Source organism: Ovis canadensis, chromosome 16 (assembly GCF_042477335.2).
Source record: "Ovis canadensis isolate MfBH-ARS-UI-01 breed Bighorn chromosome 16, ARS-UI_OviCan_v2, whole genome shotgun sequence".
NCBI classification, from domain to species: domain Eukaryota; kingdom Metazoa; phylum Chordata; class Mammalia; order Artiodactyla; family Bovidae; genus Ovis; species Ovis canadensis.
The window spans coordinates 68,339,101-68,358,863 of record NC_091260.1 but is presented as its reverse complement, the minus strand read 5'-3'; positions in this window follow the sequence as shown (position 1 = coordinate 68,358,863).

The window sequence follows — 19,763 nt, the reverse complement described above, 5'->3', positions numbered from 1 at the left end:
GCTGTCATTACAAGATACTCCATTCTCAGCTGGTATATCCCCTAGAACCAGCCACCTTTCTAAGGAGCCCTGATTTCTTTCATTGGAGAATAGTGTTAGAATCCAATAGCCTGGATGAGTTTGCTTATTGCTACTGGGGTGTCATTATTTCTGGACTCTCTAAGCAGTCAAAGTTAAGAAATATATGTGTTTATATATATATACCAGTTCAGTTCAGTTCAGTTCGGTCGCTCAGTCATGTTAAACTCTTTGCGACCCCACGAATTGCAGCACGCCAGGACTCCCTGTCCATCACCCACTCCCGGAGTTCACTCAAACCCATGCCCATCGAGTCGGTGGTGCCATCCAGCCATCTCATCCTTTGTTGTCCCCTTCTCCTCCTGCCCCCAATCCCTCCCAGCATCAGTCTTTTCCAATGAGTCAACACTTTGCATGAGGTGGCCAAAGTACTGGAGTTTCAGCTTTAGCATCATTCCTTCCAAAGAACACCCAGGACCAATCTCCTTTAAAATGGACTGGTTGGATCTCCTTGTAGTCCAGGAGACTCTCAAGAGTCTTCTCCAACACCACAGTTCAAAAGCATCAGTTCTTCGGCACTCAGCTTTCTTCACAGTCCAACTTTCACATCCCTACATGACCACTGGAAAAACCATTGCCTTCACTAAAAGGACCTTTGTTGGCAAAGTAATGTCTCTGCTTTTCAATATGCTATCTAGGTTGGTCATAACTTTCCTTCCAAAGAGTAAGTGTTTTTTGATTTCATGTCTGTAATCACCATCTGCAGTGATTTTGGAGCCCCCCCCCACAAATTATACACATTTATTTATTTCTGTGTCCCTTGGACAGCAAGATGATCAAACCAGTCAATCCTAAAGGAAATCAATCCTGAATATTCATTGGAAGGACTGATGCTAAAGCTGAAGCTCCAATACTTTGGCCACCTGATGTGAAGAGCCAACTCATTGGAAAAGATCCTGATACTGGGAAAGATTGATGGCAGGAGGAGAAGGGGGTAACAGTAGATTAGATGTTTGGATAGTGTCACTGACTCAGTGGACATGTTTGAGCAAACTCCAGGAGATGGTGAAGGACAGGGAAACCGGCATGGTACAGACTATGGGCTTGCAGAGTCAGACATGACTGAGCAACTGAACAGCAACAAAGCTATCTATCTGTATGTGTATTAAGGGGGGCATGAATTTATACTGATTTCTTCAACTGTAATAAATTCCCATTTGGCTTATACTGTCTGTCCTCGCTTACTGATTTATAAGCCAGGTGGTGCTAATGGTAAAGAATCTACCTGCCAATGCAGGAGATGCAGGAGACATGTTTGATACCTGGGTCAAGAAGATCCCCTGGAGGAGGAAATGGGAACCCACTCCAATGCTCTTGCCTGGAGAATCCCATGGACAGAAGAGCCTGGCAGCTACAGTCCATGGGGTCGTAAAGAGTTGGACATAACTGAGCACAGCATAGCAGTACAGTCCAACAGTAAGAAAACTGGCTCTTACCATCTTTCCTACATTTACTTATAGGTTCAATCTCAATATCCATATACAGCAGTTTTGTAATTTTTTTACCCACATACCTATAAGAAATGACTTTACCAACTAAATTGAATATCCACATAACTACTTTCTTTTGGCCTAGATTTTCTAGCCAAAAGATCATTAACCAAAGTTATTTTAAGTAATACTACCCTCCCCATCTCCTTTCAGTAAGATTGCATTGCACATTAAAAAAAATTTATTTATTTATTTTAATTGGAGGCTAATTACTTTACAATATTATAGTGGTTTTTGCCATACATTGACATGAATTAGCCATGGGTGTACATGTGTTCCCCATCCTGAACCTCCCTCCCACCTCCCTCCCTATTCCATCCCTCAGGGTTGCCCCAGTGCACCAGCCCTGAGCACCCTGTCCCATGCATCAAACCTGGACTGGCGATCCGTCTCACATATGATAATATATATATTTCAATGCTATTCTCTCAAATCATCCCACTCTCTCCCTCTTCCACAGAGTCCAAAAGACTGTTCTATACATCTGCATCTCTTTTGCTGCCTCGCATATAGGGTCATCGTTATCATCTTTCTAAATTCCATATATATGTGTTAGTATACTGTATTGGTGTTTTTCTTTCTGGCTTACTTCACCCTGTATAATAGGCTCCAGTTTCATCCACCTCATTAGAACTGATTCAAATGCATTCTTTTTAATGGCTGAGTAATATTCTGTTGTGCAAATGTACCACAGCTTTCTTATCCATTCATCTGCTGATGAACATCTAAGTTGCTTCCATGTCCTGGCTATTATAAACAGTGCTGCAATGAACATTGAGGTACACATGTCTCTTTAAATTCTGGTTTCCTTGGTGTGTATGCCCAGCAGTGGAATTACTGTGTTGTATGGCAGTTCTATTTACAGGTTTTTTTAAGTTGCACATTTTTAATAGAGTAGAATATTTTTGGTTGCAGTTTGGATTTCATTCTGGAATTTCCTAGACCTCCTAATTATTATTACTTTTTAAATTTTTCATAGATTAAATTTCACCTTTTGTGTTGTGAAGTTCTATGAGTTTCAACAGAGACACTGCTAATACTGTATTATCCTGAAGAGTTTCACCAATTGAAAACACCTTCTGTGCCTCACTGGGTCATACAGCTCTTCCAAAACACCTCTGGTGACCACTGGTCTCTTTTCTGTTCCTATAGTTAGTTCTGCCTTTTCTAGAAGGTATCACAAATGAAACCATGGAGTATATAACTTTTTTGGGTCTGTGTTTTTTCACTCAGAAAAATGTATTTAGGTCTCCTCAAATGGTTACATGAATTATAGCTTGTTCTTTTTTCATTGCTGATTAGTATTCCATTTAAAGTGTGTACCCCAATTTGTTTATCTGTTCACTAATTGGAGGCCATGTTGGTTGTTTTTAAGTTTTAGTGATTATGCATAAAGTTGCTTTGTGTGCCAGTTTTTGTGTGGATACAGATTTTAAAGACAGTTGAACCTAAGAGTGAAACTTCTGGGTTGTGTGTTAATTCTGCATTTGATTCTGTAAGAAACCACCATAACTGTGGCCAAAAGACTGCCATAGTGCCTTGCAACCAGCCGTGCATGAAACCTGTTGTTGCTCCATATTCTCATCAGTGTTTGGTATTTACAAATTTTGTTAGGTATGTAGTGTCTATTTCTGGTTTTAATATACATATTCCTGATGATATATTATGTTGTGAAAGCGAAAAGTGAAAGTTGCTCAGTTGCCTCTGACTCTGCGACCCATGGACTGTGGCCCGCCAGGCTCCTCTGTCTGGAATTCTCCAGGCAAGAACACTAGCATGGGTTGCTGTTTCCTTTTCCAGGGGTGCTCCCCAACCAAGAGATTGAACCAGGGTCTCCTTCATGGCAGGCAGATTCTTTACCAGCTGAGCTATACTTATTTCTCATCTGTGTATTTTCTTTGTTTAAGAGTCTGTAAAGTTCTTTTGCATATTTAATACTTGTTTTAATTTTTCTCTTACCTTATTGAATTTTAAGACATCTTTATATATTCTAGATAGAGGTCCTTCATCAGATATATATAATTTGTAAATATTTAGTTCCAGTCTGTCACTAGCCTTTTCATTCTCTTAATAGCATCTTTCAAGAGTAAAGTTTTATTAATATATACAATGAATTGCAATTTAACTTTTCTCCTTTTTTTAAAATATAAATTTATTTATTTTAATTGGAGGTTAATTACTTTATAATATTGTATCGGTTTTGCCATACATCAACATGAATCTGCCACAGGTATACATGTGTTCCCCATCCTGAACCCCCCTTCCTCCTCCCTCCTTGTACCATCCCTTTGGGTCATCTCAGTGTACCAGCCCCAAGCATCTAGTATCATGCATCGAACCTGGACTGGCGATTTATCTTTTTCTTTCCCCAGTGGAGAATGCTTCTGGTGGTGTACTCATCATGAAACTCAAAATTACACAGATCTTCCTATACATTTTCTTCTAGAAATTTTACAGTTTTGCATTTTAATTTATTTATATTTTCCATCTTGAGTTAGTCTTGTGTAAGATGGGAGGTATGTGTTGAAATTCTTTTTTAAAAATGTATGATGTCCAACCACTCAGGTAGCTTTGTTAAGACTATTCTTTCCCCACTGAATTTCCATTCAGTTCAGCTCAGTTCATTTCAGTAGCTCAGTCGTGCCTGACTCCTTGTGACTGCATGAATCGCAGCATGCCAGGCCTCCCTGTCCATCACCAGCTCCCGGAGTTTACTTAAACTCATGTCCATCAAATCAGTGATGCCATCCAGCCATCTCATCCTCTGTTGTTCCCTTCTCCTCCTGCCCCAATCCCTCCCAGCATCAGAGTCTTTTCCAATGAATCAACTCTTCGCATGAGGTGGCCAAAGTATTGGAGTTTCAGCTTTAGTATCAGTCCCTCCAATGAACACGCAGGACTGATCTCCTTTAGGATGGACTGGTTGGATCTCCTTGCAGTCCAAGGGACTCTCAAGAGTCTTCTCCAACACCACAGTTCAAAAGCATCAGTTCTTCAGCGCTCAGCTTTCTTCACAGTCCAACTCTCACATCCATACATGACCACTGGAAAAACCATAGCCTGGACTAGACAGTCCTTTGTTGGCAAAGTAATGTCTGCTTTTTAATTAAGACTCTCAAAAACCAGTTGACCACACTTGTGTTAGTGTATTTTTATACTCCCTATCATATTCAATTTGTCCTTGTGTTTACCCTTTTACTGATATTCTAGACTAATATAATTTTCTAGTAATACTTGAAATCACATAATGTCAGTTCTCCATTAAAAAAATATTCTAGTATTTTACTTTCTTTGACTTTAAGTTTACTGATACCCATAAAATGATTGCTGCAAATTTATTGCTTTTGTGTTGAATATAAAGATACAACTATCTTTGTTAGCCTGGACAGAGGTTTATCATGAATTAGAAAATATTGAGTCTTTTCCATGAACTTGGATTACTTCTCCATTTATTGAAATTTGATTTGTTTCATTTATCAGGCTTTGGTAATTTTCTGCAAATAAGGCATGCTCATATTTTGTTAAGCTTATATTGTCCTTCTCCTTTTTTTTGTTAAATTTATTTTTTGTCGAAAGATAAATGCTTTACTGAATTTTGTCGTTTTCTGTCAAACCTCAACATGAATCAGCCATAGGTATACATAGATCCCTTTTAGTTCTTCTTCTTTTTGATGTGGCCCCAAAAGTGTTAGTCCCTAAATTGCGTCTGACTCTATGTGACCCCACTGAGTGTAGCTTGCCAGGCTCCTCTGTCCCTAGAATTCTCTAGGCAAGAATAATTGAGTGGGTTACCATTCTCTTCTCCTAGGGATCTTCCCAACCCAGGAGGATGGTACAATTGTTAACATAGGAAATTTAGCCTATGACACTTTGGGTGTCTGCCTGGGAATATCCACCTCTTGTTATCTCTCGTTATTATTTAGAAAACTGAAGTTTCCTCATGAATGATGATCTCATCAACTTTCTAGACTGAATTTTACCTTATCCCCACAAAGACAAATGTTATGTCAAAGGTTATAACAACAACAACAGTAATAATGCAACACGGTGACACAAATACTTTGGAATAGCTTTAAAATTTCAAGAGAGAGAGAGAGAGAAATCCTGGTTATAAATATTGCTGAGAAACCAAAGTCAATTAGTGAGAAGAGAAATGTAGGTGGCGAGTTGCCAAAAGCATAAATCTATAAAGTGAGAAAAATTTCTAGAGAGTAATTAGAAAATAAATTTCTATGTAAACCAAGTACTCAAATTTTAGAAAGAAGAGTCTGATTTATTTTCCCTGAGGGCAATGGCTTTTCATTTGTATTCAGTACTGCAAATATATAAAATATCGTGCACAGATGACTTGCTCTCCGGATGAGGGTGTTCACATTTCCTCATTGTCTTTCTGAGTAGGAGAAATACACCCTCCTTGGGCAGAAAGCTGTATAGCAAATGTGATCAAGGGGGTGATGACTGCAGTTGAGAAGAGCCTCAGAAGTCTGGGAACCTGGTATATTGTCTCAAGTCATTCACATTTAAATGACCTGAAAACTAGAGTTTTCAATTATTCTTTTAGTTCAAGAGAAAACTTCCCTGGCAGTGCAGTGGATAAGAAACCTCTTGCCAATGCTGGAGACATGAGTTCCATCCCTGCTCTGGGAAGATCCCACATGCTGTGGAGCAGCTAAGCTCATGACCACAATTACTGAGCCTGAGCTCTAGAGACCACGTGCTGCAACTACTGAAGCCCACGTACCAAGAGCCTGTGCTCCACAGCAGAAGGCATCGCAATGAGAGGCCCATGGACTGCAATAATGAGTAGCCCTCACTCACCACAACTAGAGAAAGCTCATGCAAAACAACGAAGACCCAGCACAGCCAAAAATAAACAAAATTTTTAAAAAGAATTAATAAGAGAAAAGAGAAAGTTGCAAGAAGACTTGTATCTTTTAGTAATATTATTGCATGACCCATCATATGAGCTTTTAAAATATGTTTTAAACAATCTTGAGTGGAAGTTGCTATAGGCAACAAAATTTTCAGTTACTGCCCTGGATTTTATACACTTAATAGTCATGGCTAATGTGTACTAATAGTAGGGATAATCAACTATCTAAGTTACCTGTGACTGAGAAAGATCCTAGTCATGAGATTTTCAGTGCCACAAATGGGAAAGTCACAAGGAAACTGAGACAACTGGTCACTCCAATTGGCACTTACCATGTCCAAGGTACTTACTGCATCTCTCCACATTTAATACATCCATAAACCACATATAGTATCTATGAGGACTGTAACCCTGGAGTGTGAATTCAGGGCCTACTTTCTTTCTCATGTTGGCACATAAATTTGCAACTTTGGAGATTGGGTATAGATAAATGGGAAGAACATAGCACTCATTTGTGCTAGCTGCCTGGACTACTATTATTCTATTTTTCATCCAAAATGAATCAAAGGAAGCAAAATAGGTGGCAAGGGCAAAATACACAGGGGTGTTAGACTATGTGTGCTTCTACCAATATAGATGGATTGAGTTCATCCCAAACAGGTTCTCTGGGAAGCAGCTGTCTGTGATAGATATTAGTGGGCAGAGAATTGTCTGAGAGTGAATACTAGTGGACAGAAAAACAAGGAAAGAGGAGAAGACCCTGGGAAAGGTTAGGCTAACATGTAGTTCAGACAATCCCCAGCTGGCCTCATAGACACTGTGAAGCTGAAATAGTCAACAGTAGTAGGCTATGATGGAATGAGGGTCCAGAAATGAGTCACCTGTGAAATTAGAATGATAACTTCCATGAGACCAATATACATAATGTAGATTAATTAGTCACTTGACAGAGTGATGCACTTAGAGAAGGGTAAATAAAGCAGGGTTGCCTGCTGAAAAAGCCCTCTAGAATTTGGGGAATAAGACCACATTTCTGAAGGCCTATCTGTGCAGCACATAGCCAGGACATGGAAGCAACCTAGATGTCCATCGGCAGATGAATGGATAAGAAAGCTGTGGTACATATATACAATGGAGTATTACTCAGCCATTAAAAAGAATACATTTGAATCAGTTCTAATGAGGTGGATGAAACTGGAGCTGATTATACAGAGTGAAGTAAGCCAGAAAGAAAAACACCAATACAGTATACTAACACATATATATGGAATTTAGAAAGATGGTAACAATAACCTTGTATGTGAGACAGCAAAAGAGACACAGATATATAGAACAGTCTTTTGGACTCTGTGGGAGAGGGCGAGGGTGGGATGATTTGGGAGAATGGCATTGAAACATATATAATATCATATAAGAAATGAATCGCCAGTTGAGGTTTGATGCAGGATACAGGATGCTTCAGGCTGGTGCCCTGGGATGATCCAGAGAGATAGTATGGGGAGGGAGGTGGGAGGGGGGTTCAGGATTGGGAACACATGTATACCCGTGGCAGATTCATATTGATGTATGGCAAAACCAATAAGGTATTGTAAAGTAAAATAAAATCTGAAAAAAAAAAAGAGAACCATGACTTCCTATAGAGATTAATTTCCCTCAGAACCAGTGAAATCTCAAATAATATAATTAAAGATTAAAGGGTCTATAGCCTTCTTTTCTCAGAGAAGGCAATGGCACTCCACTCCAGTACTCTTGCCTGGAAAATCCCATGGGCAGAGGAGCCTGGTAGGCTGCAGTCCATGGGATCGCTAAGAGTTGGATATGACTGAGCAAATTCACTTTCACTTTTCACTTTCATGCATTTGAGAAGGAAATGGCAACCCACTCCAGTCTTCTTGTCTGGAGAATCCCAGGTATGGGGGAGCCTGGTGGGCTGCCGTCTATGGGGTCGCAGAGTTGGACACGACTGAAGCAATGTAGCAGCAGCAGAAGCAACAGCAGCCTTTTTTTTTTTTTTTTTTTTTTTTTTTTTTTTTGGTATTCCCTTGGCTTAGGAAACTGCTTAATTTTTAAAAAATGCTAGTGAATGATGAATTAATTAATGATTTGACCTCCTATTTTTACCTCCAAAAATTAAACTTATAGACAAAAATAATGTCCTTGATGTAACATATTCTCAGGCCAGAAATTCCATTAAACATGAGTAAAATTGCCATATATGGAAGGGCCTCTGTTTTAGTATCACATGCACTCTTCCTAGATCATAGAGCTTTGATGGTTCTTCACGATCAAAGTTTTCAAATGCTGCATATCTTCAAAGGAGTTGTCATATCTCTGGGTTTGGGTAGAGAGGTCATTCACATCCAGTCACTGGCTCTGTCCCTGAATTCCAAGCTTTCAGAACAGTAACTCTGTTAATGCTGTTAATTGAGAGAGCAGTTTACAACCAAAACAAAGACAACAAAAACATGTGCTCCGAATTTTGGTCACATGCAGTCATTGGTCCAACGTTATGCAAACAAAGGTTACCAAAGATAGGTCAAGTATGCAGCATCACTGAAGATCTCCCAAACTGCTTCACTACATACTCACTATTTTGAAACGTGTTGTTTCATGTTATTTTCTACCAAATGTTTTATTATTGAACAGCAATGCCATGTGAAGTAAAATAGTTTTCTTATATTACTTAAGAAAAAAGACAATGCTTCGTAAGATAGAATGGTAAAGATGTTTGCATATATATAAGCAATATCAGTTTTATATTTTCATAATAATTTCTGACCTTTAAAATGAGTTGATGCATCACATTACAATTTATAGTCTATGAACTTCTCTGTGTCTTATGCCAATCACTAAATGAAGGTGTAGACAAGAGTATATCTTTTCTTTGTTTTTGGTATGGAGTCACTGAGTAGTTTCGCATTTGTCAGTGTCAATAGAATAAATCTATTATGTATTTTTATCTTTTGTTTTGATTTTTTTTCTCAATTTGTGTAAAATAAGTAAATTCCTAGCTCATTATCCTTTACTTTCCCTATCTCTTATACATACATTCTCTGGAAATACAGATCCCATTCATTTTTTTTTCCTTTTAAATATTTAATATTTAACAAGTTCCCTGGTGGCTCAGAGGTTAAAGTGTCTGCCTGCAATGCAGGAGACCTGGGTTAGATCCCTGGGTCGGGAAGATTCCCCTGGAGAAGCAAATGGCAACCCACTCCAGTACTCTTGCCTGGAGAATCCCATGGATGGAGGAACCTGATGGGCTACAGTCCAGGGGGTTGCAAAGAGTTGGATATGACCGAGCGACTTCACTTTCACTTTTCAAAATGTAGCTAAGACATACACATTTCTCAGCAAAGATAACCATGTTAATTTTTCCCTCTGGTTTCAATTAAATTTAAAATAATGGATTGAGGAACTCAATGGATTTCTTTAATGGCCAAAGAAATCCTAGAGTAAAACTGATGTATTCTGTTGAAATCAAGCTTTGAAAGGGCAATTTATCAGAGGTATTTAGACAGAACTCTAGGTCTATTTATTTCTTGAGCAAGTCCACGATAAATTTCTAAGGCAAGCTGGCAAATTTATGTTCTTAATTTTTTCTTGATTCAAATGCTCCACTTTTTTTTTTTTTTTTTACATAACATGTACTACAGTAAACGTCTTTGTTTGTACCTAAAATATGATTTCTGTCATGCAATGCTTTAATTCAGCTTTAAGTTGGTCTATTATGATTCTGAAATTTTATACTTTTTAATAAATTGTGCAAGCTTCCCTGGTGGCTCAGATAGTAAAGAATCTGCCTGTAACACAGGAGACTTGATTTTGATCTCTAGGTCTGGAAGATCCCCTGAAGAAGGGAATGTCTACCACTCCAGTATTCCTGCCTGGAGAATTCCATGGACAGATGAGCCTGGCAGGCTATAGTCCATGGTATGGCAAAGAGTTGTGCCACTGAGAAACTGATATTTTTCACTCTTAGTGGATAAGGAGTAAGTGTTGGGTTGGTCAAAAAGCTTGTTTGGGTTTTTCCATAACATCTGATTTGCAAAGGCTTATTCTTTCTACATGAAAATAAATGTGTGTCTGACATGATGTATGAATTATAATAGTTATAATAAATAGATACAGATACAGAGAGGTAAAATATGCTGTGTGTATTTTGACCTGCCTCTGGAGAAACCTGTATGTAGGTCAGGAAGCAACAGTTAGAACTAGATATGGAACAACAGACTGGTTCCAAATAGCAAAAGGAGTATGCCAAGGCTGTATATTGTCACCCTGCTTATTTAACTTCTATGCAGAGTACATCATGAGAAATGCTGGGCTGGAGAAACCACAAGCTGGAATCAAGATTGCTGGGAGAAATATCAATAACCTCAGATATGCAGATGACACCACCCTTGTGGAAGAAAGTGAAGAGAAACTAAAAAGCCTCTTGATGAAAGCACAAGAGGAGAGTGAAAAAGTTGACTTAAAGATCAACATTCAGAAAACTAAGATTATAACATCTGGTCCCATCACTTCATGGCAAATAGATGGGAAAACACTGGAAACAGTGGCTAACTTTATTTTTCTGGGCTCCAAAAGCACTGCAGATGGTGACTGCAGCCATGAAATTAAAAGATGCTTACTCCTTGGAAGGAAAGTTATGATCAATCTAGACAGAATATTAAAAAGCAGAGATATTACTTTGTCAACAAAGGTCAGTCTAGTCAAGGCTATGGTTTTTCTAGGGGTCGTGTGTGGATGTGAGAGTTGGACTATAAATAAAACTGAGCACCAAAGAATTGATGGTTTTGAACTGTAGTGTTGGGGAAGATTCTTGAGAGTCCTTTGGACTGCAAGGAGATTCAACCAGTGCATCCTAAAGGAGATCAGTCCTGGGTGTTCATTGGAAAGACTGATGTTGAAGCTGAAACTCCAATACTCTGGCCACTTGATGAGAAGAGCTGATGCATTGGAAAAGACCCTGATGCTAGGAAAGATTGAGGGCAGGAGGAGAAGGGGATGGCAGAGGATGAGATCGTTTGATGGCATCACCAACTCAATGGACATGGGTTTGGGTGAACTCCGGGAGTTGGTGATGGACAGGGAGGCCTGGCGTGCTACAGTTCATGATGTCGCAAAAAGTCAGACACGACTGAGCAACTGAAATGAAGACTGAAGATTTCATCTGGTCAGAGTGACAGCAGTAAGGTTTTGATTGGTAAATGCATTCATGTTTTATTTTTTTTTGTGATTGTAGTAGCTCTTGTGCTTTGTTTTGTGTTGTTTTCAAAGGGACAGAACAGCAAAAGCAACTTAATTTTTATTTTAAACAACTGGTGTATTGTAAATTCTGCCCTGAACTACTATGCCAAATCAATGCATTCTTACAGACTTTACCTAAATTCTACTTAGCAGAAAGTCAAAAGTTTATGTTGCTATCAAGATGGAGAATATTTTAAAACATTAGATCTTTTACTTTTGGTAAAATTCATAGCTTAGCTGTACAAGCATTATTTGAAAGAAAAGCCAGCATCTTTATGTTACTCCAAATCTCTGTCTTGGGTATGTAATATATTTTCTTAAGATCACAAATAATTTTTCACATATATTATTTTGTTTGCTGTTGGATTTTATTAAATTGAATCCTTTTTATCATTCTCTCTATAGACATCATAAAAGCTGTCTCTATGTTTTTGTTTTATTGAATAGAAACAAACATATTCTCTTTTCATTATAGATATTGCTACTGAAAAGTCTACTCCTCCATATCAGTCATTTCACATTTTACTGATTTTATGATATTCTCCAGTGAAAGTAATTTAATAAAGACTAATTTCTCTCTGACCTTAAAAAAATAACATTTAGTGAGTATTTATGCTTTGAAATATTTTGTCTTATTGACTATCCATCATCCTAGGGGGCTTGCCAGGTGGTGCTAGTTGTAAAGAATCCACCTGCCAATGCAGGAGACTCAGATTCTGTCCCTGGGATGGTAAGATCACTCGAAGAAGGAAATGGCAACCCGACCCTGGATTCTTGCCTAGAATATTACATGAACAGAGGAGGCTGGTAGGCTACAGTCGATGTGTGGCAATGAGTCACACATGGCTTAGTAACTGAACACGCACACAATCTGAGACAGGGAAGTTTTTACTTTGTTAGGATCGCAGAGCTGGGAGAGACACTGAATGGTTCAGATACAAAATTAGACTAACAACCAGTGAAAAAATAAGTATATTATATACTTGAAACTAGGTTAACATTATAGAATTAATCTTACAGAAATATATATATTAAAGAGTTGTGAATGTCTCTATCAAGTGTAATTCCTAAGAGTATTCTCTTTAAGCACATGTGTGTGGGAGGTGTTTAATGTCTTATAAACTGCCTTCCACATTTCCCCTTCTGTATTGGTAGACAGCTTGAAACTCCTCATTACCAAACTGACTTTTATTTCCTTTATTAACAATTTTGGCTTTGTTATCTGTATGTCAGGTGATATTTTCCTTTTTTAAAAAAAAGTTTGATAGTTTTTGTGAAAGCATTTCTAAATTCTTATAATTATGGCATGATTTTCCTAAATATACAATTTTTCATTATAAATGTATAAGTTCAAATATAGCTTTTTAATAAAGACAGTTTATATTAGCTCTCGAAGTTAGTATGTGTTGTTTCCATGGCTTCTGTCATCTTTGTGTTGTCCTCATGCTGGTTTTCTGGGGTTACCTTCCACGTCCTTTGTTTGCTCTCAAACCTGTTCAATCTCTATTCACTTGCAATACGTTCAGTTTAGTTTCCTTTCACCATCACACAATCAATATTTTAATTTTCTTTCTAAATGCTTTCTATAGAAGTCTAGTTATTTATCTATCATTTTCCTTTTTTGTGGGTTTTCCTTCTTGTCTAATCATTCATACCTTAGTGTCTTTAATTCTGATTATACTCTTCTCTCACATCTTTGCTTGAATTTTGATATTTTAGCTTATTTGGAGGTAATACATTTTTGTTTCTCATGTTTTGTGACTATATCTTTCTGCTCTTGCTGCTGCTGCTAAGTTGCTTCAGTCTTGTCCGACTCTGCAACGCGGTAGACGGCAGCCCACCAGGCTCCCCCGTTCCTGGGATTCTCCAGGCATGAACACTGCAGTGGGTTGCCATTTCCTCCTCCAATACATGAAAGGGAAAAGTGACAGTGAAGTCACTGTGTCGTGTCCAACTCGCAGCGACCCCATGGACTGCAGCCCGCTAGGCTTCTCCATCCATGGGATTTTCCAGGCAAGAGCACTGGAGCAGGTGCCAGTGCCTTTTCCACATGTCTTTCTACCATCTTCTGTATTGGTTTTAACCTGGCTGCCCTGGGTCTCAGTTGTGGTATGTGGGACCTTTGAGTTGTGGAAGGCAGGATCTTTAGCTGTGGCATCAGAACACTCAGTTGCAGCATATGGGATCAAATTCTCTGACCAAAGGTCAAACCAAGGCTACTTGTGTTTGGAGAATGGAGTCTTAGCCTTGAACCACCAGGGAAGTACCTTTAATGTCTTCACATTTGTTTGTTGAGATCCCATTCAACTAATTATTCTATTTTTTTTTTTCTCATTCATCTTTGGGTGAGTTTCAAGTAAATTTATGAACATCCCATATTTGAGTGAAACAGTGCCTGCATAGGACCTTTTGAAGGAGGTTGCCATTATCTTTATTACCTTCACCATAGTTTGGCCTCAGGTCAAAAAACAGGGAGGGAACACAGCCCTGCCCATCAACAAAAAATTGGATTAAAGATTTACTGAGCATAGCCCTGTCCATCAGAACATGACCCAGTTTCCACCTCAGTCTCTCCCATCAGGAAGCTTCCACAAGCTTCTTATCCTTCTCCATCAGAGGGCAGACAGAATGAAAACTACAATAACAGAAACTAACTAATCTGATCACATGGACCATAGCCTTGTCTAGCTCAATTAAAATATGAGCCATGCTGTATAGGGCCACCCAACACAGATGGGTCATGGTGGAGAGGTCTGACAGAATGTGGTCCACTGCAGAAGGGAATGGTAAACCACTTCAGTATTCTTTCCTTGAGAACTCCATGGACAGTATGAAAAGGCAAAAAGATAGGACACTGAAAGATGAACTCCCCAGGTCGGTAGGTGCCCAATATGCTAATGGAGATCAGTGGAGAAATAACTGTCGAAAGATTGAGGAGATGGCACCAAAGCAAAAACAACACTGAGTTGTGGATATAACTGGTGATGGAAGTAAAGTCTGATGCTGTAAAGAGCAATATTGCATAGGGACCTGAAATATTAGGTCTATGAATCAAAGCAAATTGAAAGTGGTCAAACAGGAGATGGCAATAGTGAACATCGACATTTTAGGAATCAGTGAACTTAAATGGACTGGAATGGGTGAATTTAATACAGATAACCATTGTATCTACTACTGTGGAAAAGAATACCTTAGAAGAAATGGAGTATCCATAATAGTAAACAAAAGAATCCAAAATTCAGTATTTGGATGTGATCTTAAAAACAAAAGAATGATCTCTGTTCATTTCCAAGACAAACCATTCAATATCACAGTAATACAAGTCGATGCTCTGACCAGTAATGATGAAGAAGCTGAAGTTGAACAGTTCTATGAAGACCTACAAGACCTTCTAGAACTAACACCCCCCAAAAGATGTCATTTTCATTGTAGGGTGATGGAATGAAAAGGTAGGAAGTCAAGAGAAACCTGGAAAAACAGGCAAATTTGGCATGGGAGTACAAACTAAAGCAGGTCAAAGGCTAACAGAGTTTTGCCAAGAGAACACACTGGTCAGAAAAAAACACCCTCTTTAAGCAACATAAGGGAAGTCTCTACATATGGACATCACCAGATGGTCAATACTGAAATCAGATCGATTATATTTGCAACCAAATATGGAGATGCTCTATACAGTCAGCAAAACAAAACAAAACAAAACAAAACAAAAGACGGGGGCTGACCATGAACTCCTTATTGCCAAATTCAGACTGAAATTGAAGAAAGTAGGGAAGACCACTAGACCATTCAGGTATGACCTAAATCAAATTGTTTATGATTATACAGTGGAAGTGACAAATAGATTCAAGGGATTAGACCTGATAGACAGAGTGCCTGGAAAACTATGAATGGAGGTTAATGACTTTGTACAAGAGGCAGTGATCAAGACCATTTCCAAGAAAAAGAAATGCAAAAAGATAAAATGGTTGTCTGAGGAGGCCTTAAAAATAGATGAGAAAAGAAAAGATGTGAAAGGCAAAGGAGAAAAGGAAATATATACCCATTTGAGTGCAGAGTTCCAAAGAATAGCAAGGTGAGATAAGAAAGCCTTCCTTAGTGATCAGTGCAAAGAAACAGAGGAGAAAAATAGAATGGGAAAGATTAAGATATCTTCAAGAAAATTAGAGATACCAAGGAAATACTTCATGTTAAGATGGGCACAATAAAGGACAGAAATGGTATGGGTCTAATGGAAGCAGAAGATATTAAGAAGCGGTGGCAAGAATACCCACAAGAACTACACAAAAAAGTTCTTCATGACCCAGATAATGACAATAATGTGATCACTCACCTAGAGCCAGACATCCTAGAATGCAAAGTCAAGTGGGCCTCAGGAAGCATCACTACAAACAAAGCTAGTGGAGGTGATGGAATTCCAGTTGAGCTATTTCAAATCTTAAAAGATGATGCTGTGAAAGTGCTGCACTCAATATGCCAGCAAATTTGGAAAACTCAGTAATGGCCATGGGACTGGAAAATGTCAGTTTTCATTCCAATCTCAAAGAAAGGCAGTGCCAAAGGATGTTTAAACTACTGCACAATTGCACTCTTCTCACAAGCTAGCAAAGTAATACTCAAAATTCTACAAATCAGGCTTCAATAGTACGTAAACTGTGAACTTCCAAATGTTCAAGCTGGATTTAGAAAAGGCAAAAGAGCCAGATATCAAATTGCCAACATCTGTTCAATCATTCAAAATGCAAGAGAATTCCAGAAAAACATCTGCTTATGCTTTAGTGACTATACCAAATCCTTTGACTGTGGATCACAACAAACTGCAGAAAATTCTTCAAGACATAGGAATAGCAGACAAACTTACCTGCCTCCTGAGAAATCTGTATGCAGGTAAGGAAGCAACAGTTAGAGCTGGACATGGAACAATAGACTGGTTCCAAATCAGGAAAAGAGTACGGCAAAGCTGTATATTGTCATCCTGCTTATTTGACTTATATGCAGAGTGCATCATGTGAAATGCTGGACTGGATGAAGCACAAATGGGAATCAAAATCTCCGGGAGAAATATCAATAATCTCAGATACACAGATGATACCACCCTCATGGCAGAAAGAGAAGAACTAAAGAACTTCTTGATGAAAGTGAAAGAGGAGAGTGAAAAAGCTGGTTTAAAACTCAACATTCAGAAAATTAAGATCATGGCATCTGGCCCCATTACTTCATAGCAAATATATGGGAAAACAGTGGAAACAGTGAGAGACTTTATTTTGGGGGCTCCAAAATCACTGCAAATGTTGACTGCAGCCATGAAATTAAAAGACACTTGCTCCTTGGAAGAAAAGCTATGACCAACCTAGACAGTATACTAAAAAGCAGAAACATTGCATTACCAGCAAAGGTCCATCTAGTTAAAGCTATGCCTTTTCTAGTCATGTGTGAATGTGACAGTTGGACTATAAAGAAAGCTGAGCACTGAAGACTTGATGCTTTTGAACTGTGGTGTTGAACAAGACTCTTGAGAGTCCCTTGGACTGCAAGGAGATCCAACTGGTCTGTTCTAAAGTGAATCAGTCCTGAATATTCATTGGAAGGACTGATGCTGAAGCTGAAGCTCTGGTACTTTGGCCACCTGACGCAATGAACTGACTCCTTGGAAAAGACCTTGTTGCAGGAAAAGTTTGAAGACCAGAGGAGAAGGGGACAATAGAGGATGAGACACTTGAATGGCATCCCCGACTCGATGGACATGAGTTTGAGTAAGCTCCGGGGGTTGGTGAAGGACACAGAAGCCTGGTGTGCTGTAGTTCATGGGGTCACAAAGAGTATGATATGACTGAGCAACTGAGCTGAACTGCACATGTTTGAACACAATGGCTTTTGTGCACAATTTACAAGGAATCTTCTAAGAGTGGACTGGGGAGTGGACAAGGAAACATTTCCTAGTTTCATGATTCTATGATTCTCTATTTTGTTATCATAATTTTTTTTTAATGTGCCTCTATTTTCTAAGACCTTCCTTTTTACTCATTTCCTGTCATGTATTTAAGACTTTTCTGACTTTTGCTCCTCATTTTCCTTTCCTTCACATTCTTGAGTCTCCTCCCAATGGTTTCTTCTCCCAAGAAGAACAGCTTGGGCTGCTTGCTCTCATGAGTTATTTCCTCTTAGGCCACACCAGCACTATTAGACCTCCTCCAATCCCACAGCCTGTGTTGAACTCTTCCCAAAGTCAGCTCTCATCCTCAATTCATCCCACCAAATTTCTATTAATACTAAAGACCACGACTTTTCTTCTGGTAGGGATTTCAGGCTTCTTGGATCTATGGTTTCACCGTCTTCTGTTTCAACCCACAGTGTTGCTCACATCATGTCAGCCTGGTTGCTAGAGTGGCCCAGCTTCTTGGATTTTTATGTTTATGGGATACTTTTTGGAGATGTTATCTGGAGATTTTCAGCTTTGCCACTGTAGTTGCTTATTTGCTTTGTCCTTTTATGATAGATTGATTGAGATTGAAAAAAAAATACCTTGACATTGTGACCTTGTTTTCATTCTTCCATCCACTCGTTCCATAGTAAATATGAAGTGATGTCACTATAGTTGCTTATTTTCTTGTCCTTTTATGAGAGATGGAGATTGAAAAACTACCTTGGCATTGTGATCTTATTCTCGTTCTTATGTGATCTTATTCTTATTCTTATGTGATCTTATTCTCGTTCTTCCATCCACTCATTCCATAGTAAATGTAAAGCAATGTAAAGACTTCTTTAAAGGGAAGAAGGGTCTCATTGCTCTGTGGATATAGGTATGGATGCACATACATATAGGTATACATATGTATATGTATATACAGCCCATTCAGAGACAGTCAGTCTGTGCTTACAAATATTGTCCCATCCAAAAGTTTTTCACTGTATAACTCTAAGAGCTACTTTTTTTTTTCTCTCTCTCTTTCATGTCTCTTTCCCTCGATGGAAGTCCCCTTGAATCAGTTACAAAACACTAAGCATAAAGTCTCATCCTAAATCGGATCTTTACCTCAAGTCACATTATTTATCTAAAAAAGTTCTATGAGGCCTCTGTTGTTCGAGTTTTTTGAAATTCAGTCCTTCACAGTTTGGAATCTAAAAGCATTCAGTTTTTCACTTAAAAATCCTCTAATACCTGGACACTTTTTTCTTTAGTTTACACTATCAATCAAACAATTATTTCATGGGCTCATTTGTTCTCACAATCTTCATAGTTACTGCAGGTATGAGTCTTACCAAATACTTGAGACTCATCCAAGTTTTAATCTCTGGAATTTGTTTCCTTCTTAGTCTTCACATTGTAAGGTTTGTTTTTTTTTTTTTTTTCCCCCCTAGTTGCAGTATCTTTAAAGATACTTACTTCCATACAGAACAGAAGAAAGTAGGTTTTATGGAAGTAGAAAATCACACCTTGAATATGAATGGCTTAATTATTTCATAAATGATTTTATTTATTAAGATATATGTTTTTATTCCCTTCACTCTGTGATATAAGAGAATCAGTCCTTGTCCACATTTCTCCTCCAGGTGGTGCTCTAAGATCTGAGTTTCTTGCATGGTATACGCAGTCATCACTGGTGAAACAAGTAGCTTCTTCCTTTACATGGCAGGGCAAGAGAGGAGTGTATCTTTTTATTAGGGCTGCAGTCAATTGGCAGTATTTCAGTTATATGACTTGAAACCAAATTGTAGAAGAAGCTTGGCAATGTAGTTTTCCTTTATGGTCAGAAAGGTACTAGAGGGAGAACCTATGTTATCTATATAAAGCCAGTAAACTGGGGTTGACATATATATACTATTGATACAATGTGTAAAATGGATAACTAATGAGAACATACTGCACAGCTCAGGGAACTCAGTGCTCTGTGATGACTTAAATGGGAAGGAAATCCACACTGGAGGGAATATATATACACACGCATAACTGATTCACTTTGCTGTGCAGTAGAAATTAACACAACACTGTAAAGCAATGATACTCCAATATTTTTAAAAAAGGCAGAAGATCTGTCCTTTTGTCATAATGTAGTCAACCCATAATTTTAGGA